The 6,921-nt window shown below is 47.2% G+C and overlaps 1 pseudogene; it reads right to left on the bottom strand.

The window, feature by feature from the left end:
* Positions 1 to 3,746: 3,746 nt before the first annotated feature.
* LOC100408281 (DNA-directed DNA/RNA polymerase mu pseudogene) lies at positions 3,747 to 5,422 on the bottom strand (annotated as a pseudogene).
* Between the last annotated feature and the right edge of the window lie 1,499 nt (positions 5,423 to 6,921).

Genomic DNA, 6,921 nt, shown 5'->3' with positions numbered 1-6,921 from the left:
TTATTGCTGTTTCCATGGGAAGGAACAAGTGAGGCAGGGCAATCAGGCTTAGAATTGTCTCATTTGAATGATGTCATTGGCTTCTGGTTAGAAGAGGCTGCTAACTGGTCCTGAGGAAATTAGGGAAACGGGATATTGGTCAGAAATGTGAGAGTGATAAGAAAGAATGAAGACTGCAAAAGAGGTAAACAGATGAAGAAGAAAAAAGAGTGAGGAAGAGAGAATAAAGAAGGAGGTATAAACTCTGGGTTGGTTGGTTTGTATATGAATGCATACAGGCAAGAAAGTTCTTTATTATGTAAAAGAATTAGCCTATCCTGAGAGAGGCAGTCCCTCCAGGGTCAAAAAGGTCCCAGATGTCAAGGCATCAAAATCAGAAAATAAGAGACATGACTGATACATCACTAAAGGCACTATTATAATTAATATGATTCAACATTATCCTGGAGTCTATAGCCAATGTACACAATAGCAAAAACAACAATAGAAACAACTATCTGAATGGAAAACAGACTTAAATTCTCAGATAATGTATCTACTTAAAATACAAAAACAAAGTCAAGCAATCCATTGAAAGCTATTAATTGCTTTGATTATGTGTAAGTAAAATACAGAAACTAAAACCTGTCCTATATACTATATACCAGTGAAGCTCATTTATAAAATGTAACATCAAGGGTGATTCACAAGAGAAGCAACTAAAATATTTCTAGAATTGATAAACAATTTTAAACTCGACATAAGGAACACAGTGAATGTTTAGTGCAGACATAAAACATCAGGGAAAAAAGTACAGGTCATCAGTGCTGCACCTAGTTCCAATAACAATGGTTTAATTAAATAACGTGAGTTCCCCGACATGGTTTCAAAGGGATAACAGGAAGTGTAATTCAAATAAAACAGGAGTGTAGTTACAGAAGAAATAGCGGCAATTCAAAAAAGAGATGTTTCCTCGGTATTTCAAGTATTTTTGCCAAATAAATCAACTCTAAATCTAATTGAAGCTCTATAGTTACAGAAATACAGGGGGCAGAGTCGCGTGTTGTGTTAGGCTGTTTTTCTGTTGCTATAAAGAAATACCTGAGACTGGGTAATTTATAAAGGAAAAAGGTTTAATTGGCTCACAGGTCTGCAGGCTTTACAGGAAGCATGGTGCTGGCCTCTATCTGCTCACCTTCTATCTGGGGGCTTCCATTCATGGCAGAAGGCATAGAAGGATAGGTGAGAGCAGGATTCTCATATGAAGAGACTGGGAGCAAGAGAGCAAGCGGGGGAGGTGCCACACACTTTTAAACAACAGATGTCCTGAGAACGAACTCACTCTCAGTGGGACAGCACCAAGTTATACAAATCCATCCCCTTGACGCAAATGTCTCCCACAAGTCCCCACCTCCAACATGGGGGATTATATCTCAACATGAGTATATTAGTTCATTTTCATACTGCTATAAAGAAACTACCAGAGACTGGGTAATTGATCAAAGGATTTATAAAAATTGACTCACCGTTATGCATGGTTGTGGGGGCCTCAGGAAACTTCGAATTATAAAAAGGTAAAGGAGAAGCAAGACACATCTTACACGGAGGCAGGAGAGAGAGTGGGCACAGAGGAAACACCAGACACTTACCAAACTATCAGACCTCATGAGGACTCTCTTATTATCACAAGAATGGCATGGGGTAATTGCCCCCATGATTCAATCACCCCCCATACACACCAAATCCCTTGGACCACAGAAGGGAGTCATAATTCAAGATGAGATTCAGGTGGGGACACAGAGCCAAACCCTATCAATGAGATTTGGACTGGACATCTAATCTATAGCACAGGTTAAATAATACCACAGAATACGATCAGAAAATGTGGAGTGTTGAAATACCACAGGGTAAATAATCCGGTTTCTTCAATTAAAACTAAAGAAACCAAAAGAGTGCAAGTAAAAAAAAGATGTAGATGACACATGTAGGTGATGTACTCAAAAACATCAAAGGAAATGTAAGACATATTGCCATCCAATTGTAATGTATAGTCCTCATTTGGATCCCAATTAAAATAACTACAAAATAATGATGATTATAATAATTTATAAGATGACGAAAATCTTGAAAACTGACTGAATACCTAATTTGATGCATTAAGAGTTATGTCTAAATTGTCTCAAGGTCATACGGTATCAGGGTCTGTGTTTTACATCATTAACATATAAAAATGCATACAGAAATATTTGTAGATGAAATGAAACAATGTTTGAATTTTCTAATAAACTGAGGACACGTATTTTACACCTCAAGCGAATACTGAGGAATATGGGGGAAGTGTGTGGAGGTGTAGATGACGCACAATTGGCCAGGTGTTGATCATTAGTAAGCTGATTAAACAGTAGATTAGGTTCATCAAACTATTAATGTTTTCTCTACCTTAGCAAATGTTTGAAAATTCTATAATAGAAAAACAAAACTCTAGGAGCATAATACAACCAAATACCACTGATGTACCCCAAAGTGCTGAGTTTACAGTGAGTTCTAGACTAATATTTAATAATCTTGTTTTTTGAGACAGAGTTGTGCTCTTGTTGCTCAGGCTGGAGTGCAATGGCACAATCTCCTCTCCCTTCAACTTCCGCCTCCTGAGTTCAAGCGATTCTGTGCCTCAGCCTCCCAAGTAGCTTGAATACTTTTATTTTTGAGAGGCCACTCCAAAGCTTAAATATAGTTTAGTTCCATTTACATGACATTCTGGAGAAAGCAAAACTATAGGGATGGAGAGCCGCTAAGTGGGTGGGGATGGAGAACCATGTGACCACAATAGGAAAGTGAGAGAAGTGATCTGGGGATGGACCTGGTGTGTCCCACACGTGCAAAACTGCACCCCAAAAGAGTCAACCTCCCTGCATGTTCATTTTCAAAATATTTTTTAATGTAATGAGTGGTCTGGGAAGTCTTTGCCTAACCAAGTGACTTCTGATTTAAGGCCTGAAGAAGGGGAGGGCACACTCCAGGTGGATGGCATGGCCAGGGCAAAGCCTGAGGCCAGAGCGTGCCTGGGGATGTGAGGGACATGGAGGACACCCGGGTCCAGCCCACCTCAGTGCTTCTGCAGTGAGAAGGGGAGGGAGTCTGGGTGCATCAAACAGGAAGCCTGTGAGGCAGGAAGTGGCTCAGGGACAGTGGGGCTGGAGAAAGGGGCTGGCAGAAATGCCAGAGCCCAGGGCCACATGCAGACTTAGGGTTTGGAGCCATTAAAGGGCAATGAGCCAGGAGTGGCAGGAGATGACCTATTTTTGAGAGAGCGTGCTGAGAACAGGCCTTAAAGGCAGAAGCCCAGAGCCTGGCTTGGGGCACTGCAGTAATGAAGCTTTAGAGTTGAAAATTCTCTTCCTCCTAACTCCTACCCCGGCCCTCTCCCTGTGCAGATGCCTACAGCACACTCCACAGTATGCTCCTTGTGGGCAAGAACGACAGCCTCCACGTCATGGCTCAAACACAGTGCAGGGACACATGGTTCTCTTCCGGGAACTTCTGGACAGGGTGCCCTACAGGAGCCACAGTAACTGCAGTACAACTGATGGGACACTGCACATCAGGCAAACAAACCACTTGCCATTCATGACTATAGGCCCTGCCAAGCTTCCACGAAGTGGGCCCTGCTCACACGCCCTGTCCAGGGCGGGAACATGAGCCACGGGAAGGCTAAGAGCAGACCCAACGTCACGTAGCAATGAGGCTGGCACCAGAAGCTCCCCCTACAGCATGCCAGCTGGGGCTCAACTGATTCCCTCAGGCACAGCTGACCTCTGGCAGAGCCAGGCCCTGGTGGGGAGGGGCTCCTCCACTTGGGAGGGGTGAAGGTGGGGGTCGGGGAATGCATATCTGCCTGGAGACATTCAGTGGCCAAGTTGGGGGTGGCTCAATTTCCTGAGCAGAAGTGGGGGCCACAGGCAGGCTCAGGCGTTTCTCTGCTCTGGAGGAAGGTACTCAAGGCCCAGGTGTCTGAAGATGTCTTCCTCTGAAGCCACATGGAAAAACGTCCTCTGCTCCGGGTCAAACAGCCCATGGCTATTCAGCCACAGACCCTTTTCCTTCCGGCTGAAGCGGCGCAGCTCCTGCTGGAAAAGCTTGGAGCCAGTGCAGCCAAGCAGGGCCAAAGGGAACTGGCTGATGGGTAGGACCACCAAGTCCAACCTCACGGCCTTCCAGGATGGGCAGGACCTTGGGGATCGCCCCACAGCAGCCCCTGGAGGTTGTGGTAGGCGTAAAATGCAGAAACTCCTCTCGAAAGCATCCATGTGGCTCTGCTGGGCCAGGTGGGTAGGGGACTCCCAGCGGCTATGCCGGTGCTGGCGGTACAGGATGAGGCCCTGGTCCTGCAGGCGGTGCATCACTCTGGGCAGCAGCCCCGCCTCCTGGCCCTCCTTGGGGTGGGTGATGAGGAAGTCCACGTCATGGCCCTGCAACGTCCCCCTGCGGAAGCCGCCGGTCAGTGTGACGGTGGCCCCAGGCCTGGCCTGCCCCACAGCTTCTTCCACCACCTGCTGCAGGGCATCTACATCGGACCGCAGAACTGGGGTGCTCAGGTCCTGGTGGTGCTGGAGCCCCGCTTTCTGCAGTTGGGTCAGTTTCTGGGGCTGCTCTCAGAGGTCATCCTGGGTTGGCAGTTTTTACCACCAGTCAGCAGTCCTCACACCGACCCCGAAGACCTGGGTGAAGAGCTTCATGGTCTGGTACCTCTCTGAGCTTCGAACTCTCTCCACCTCCTCACACACTCCATGCTCCAGCAGCTCCTGGACAACCCTAGAGGAGTGTTCTCCAAGCTGGGGTAGCCCCTGCAGCTGGCTCAGTGTTGTGACGGGGCTGGGAACGGCTTTGAGCACTGAGGCCGCTCTGCAGAAGGCGAGGAGGCGGCGCTCACTGCCTTGGAAGCCCGCAGCCTCCGCCAGTGTCTCCAGAGCCTCTGTGAGGCTAGTACAGTGGTGTGTGAGGAGCGTGGGGCGCTGGCAGGCATAGGTGGGCATCCATGCTGGACTCGGAGGCCCCTTCCCCGGCCCGGCCACCTCCAGGCGGTGCCGGCACTCCACAGGCACAGGCTGCCCAGCTGCCAGGCTCTCTGTGAACCAGCTTATGTCCAGCAGAGCTGGGGGTTGCAACCCGGGAGAGCAGCTGCCATCCTGCGCTCCTGCCAGCTGATGGCCTCCTCTGCTGAGGTCTGTTCCATCACAACATGTGTCACTTCGGAGCTGCAGGAGTCGAGGACGCGGAAGCCTTTGGAGCGGGCCAGGCGTGTGAGGAAGTCCCGGCGGCTGCGACCCATGTGAGGCTCGACCAGGTAGATGGCGACGCCTGGGAAGCGCATGCTACGCAGCCTGGAGGAAGCGGCATCGCCGCTAGGGGACCCGACCCGCGCACGCCGCCCTTTGGGGAGCATCTGAGGGAGCCATGGCCCAGGAGCAGTTACGCAGGGAGTCAGTCCGGACCACCTGGACCGCCTGTGGATCTGGGAGAAGTTCGTGTATTTGGATGAGAACCAGCACACCTGGCTGCCCTTAGTCATCAAGGTACAGCCCGCTTTGGAGCGAGCGGATGGTGAGGCAGCAGGGGCAGCCCCGGGAGCTTGGGAGGCCCAGGACGGGCATGGCCTAGAGGAGCACCCACTGTGGGGCAGGGAGGCTCCCCACAGATGAAGCCACCTTGAGCCGGGCTCTGGGCTTTTGAACAGGAGTTCACCAGGCCGGGAAGAAGGGTGGGAAAACCACAAAGGAATGTCAACCAAAGAATGGGACCTGTGAATGTGACTATAATGTTGACTACAGCAGGACGTTTCAGGGCTTCGGGGTCCTAATCCTTAAAATGGTTATTTCTAAATAAGTGACTCATTCATACCGCCCATCATCGGAATCATCTTAGGCGGGTCCCAGAAATCTGTATTTTATAAAGAACCTTCAACAGCTTAGGGTCATAGCAACCTTTGCGCTAGAGTGTGAGGTATTTCCTATTCCCTCTGTGCTTTATTAAGAAGAACAAATTTAACGAGTAATAAATACCGTAGTCTACGCGCCGGTATTGAATCAGTATTGGCTTTGTTTCATTTGTGATACCTTAAGATGCGTCCCTAGTTCATGTTAAGTTTTTATTAAAGAACTCTAACTCTTTTACAAGTATTTGGATTTACTCAATGAAAGAGTCAAAAAATATTCAAACTCTTTCCAAACATACACTGATGAAAGTATACCAATTTAAAAATAAATCAGAACATGTATGTAATACAGTAGCAAACAAGAGTTATTGAGTGTTGACTGTGTCTCTATAGTTGGGAAACGGAAGCATAAAAATATACATTTGCCCAAGGTAGGACTGCCAGTAGGTAACGGGGCTGGAATTCTAGGCTCTTCAACCACCAAAATTTGCACTTTTATTGGCATTTAAAGTTTTTAAATATCCATTTTTCTTTAAAAATTATGTCAAATGTTTACTTAAGTCAAAATTGGAAAAACTAATTTGAAGATTCAGTGAATTTCTTTCTTAAAATGTCTGGTTGAGAAATCTCTTCTTCACCGTGACACCAAAATCACAAGACAGTTTTTCACATAATCATGATAAATGCCGAACAAAAGGTAACCCACTAGCAAACTATGGGGCAGGGTTTGCCTCACACACTTAAAAAAGCCAGTATTCTTTTTCTCTCCTTTTATTCTTTCGTCTTTTGTTTGTTTGTTTGTTTTGTTTTGTTTTGTAGAGACAGGATCTTGCTCTGTCACCCAGGCTAGTCTCAAACTCCTGGCCTCAAGTGATCCTCCTAACTCAGCCTACCGAAGCACTGGGATTACAAGTGTGAGTCACTGCAACTCGTCAGAAAAAAAAAAAAAAGGTATTTTTTTTTTACCCACCACAAGGCCCATTTTTTTTTTTGTATTTTTAATAGGGACA

This window comes from Callithrix jacchus, chromosome 7 (genome assembly GCF_049354715.1).
Source record: "Callithrix jacchus isolate 240 chromosome 7, calJac240_pri, whole genome shotgun sequence".
Classification (NCBI taxonomy): Eukaryota; Metazoa; Chordata; class Mammalia; order Primates; family Cebidae; genus Callithrix; species Callithrix jacchus.
This window is presented reverse-complemented; position numbering and strand designations above follow the sequence as displayed.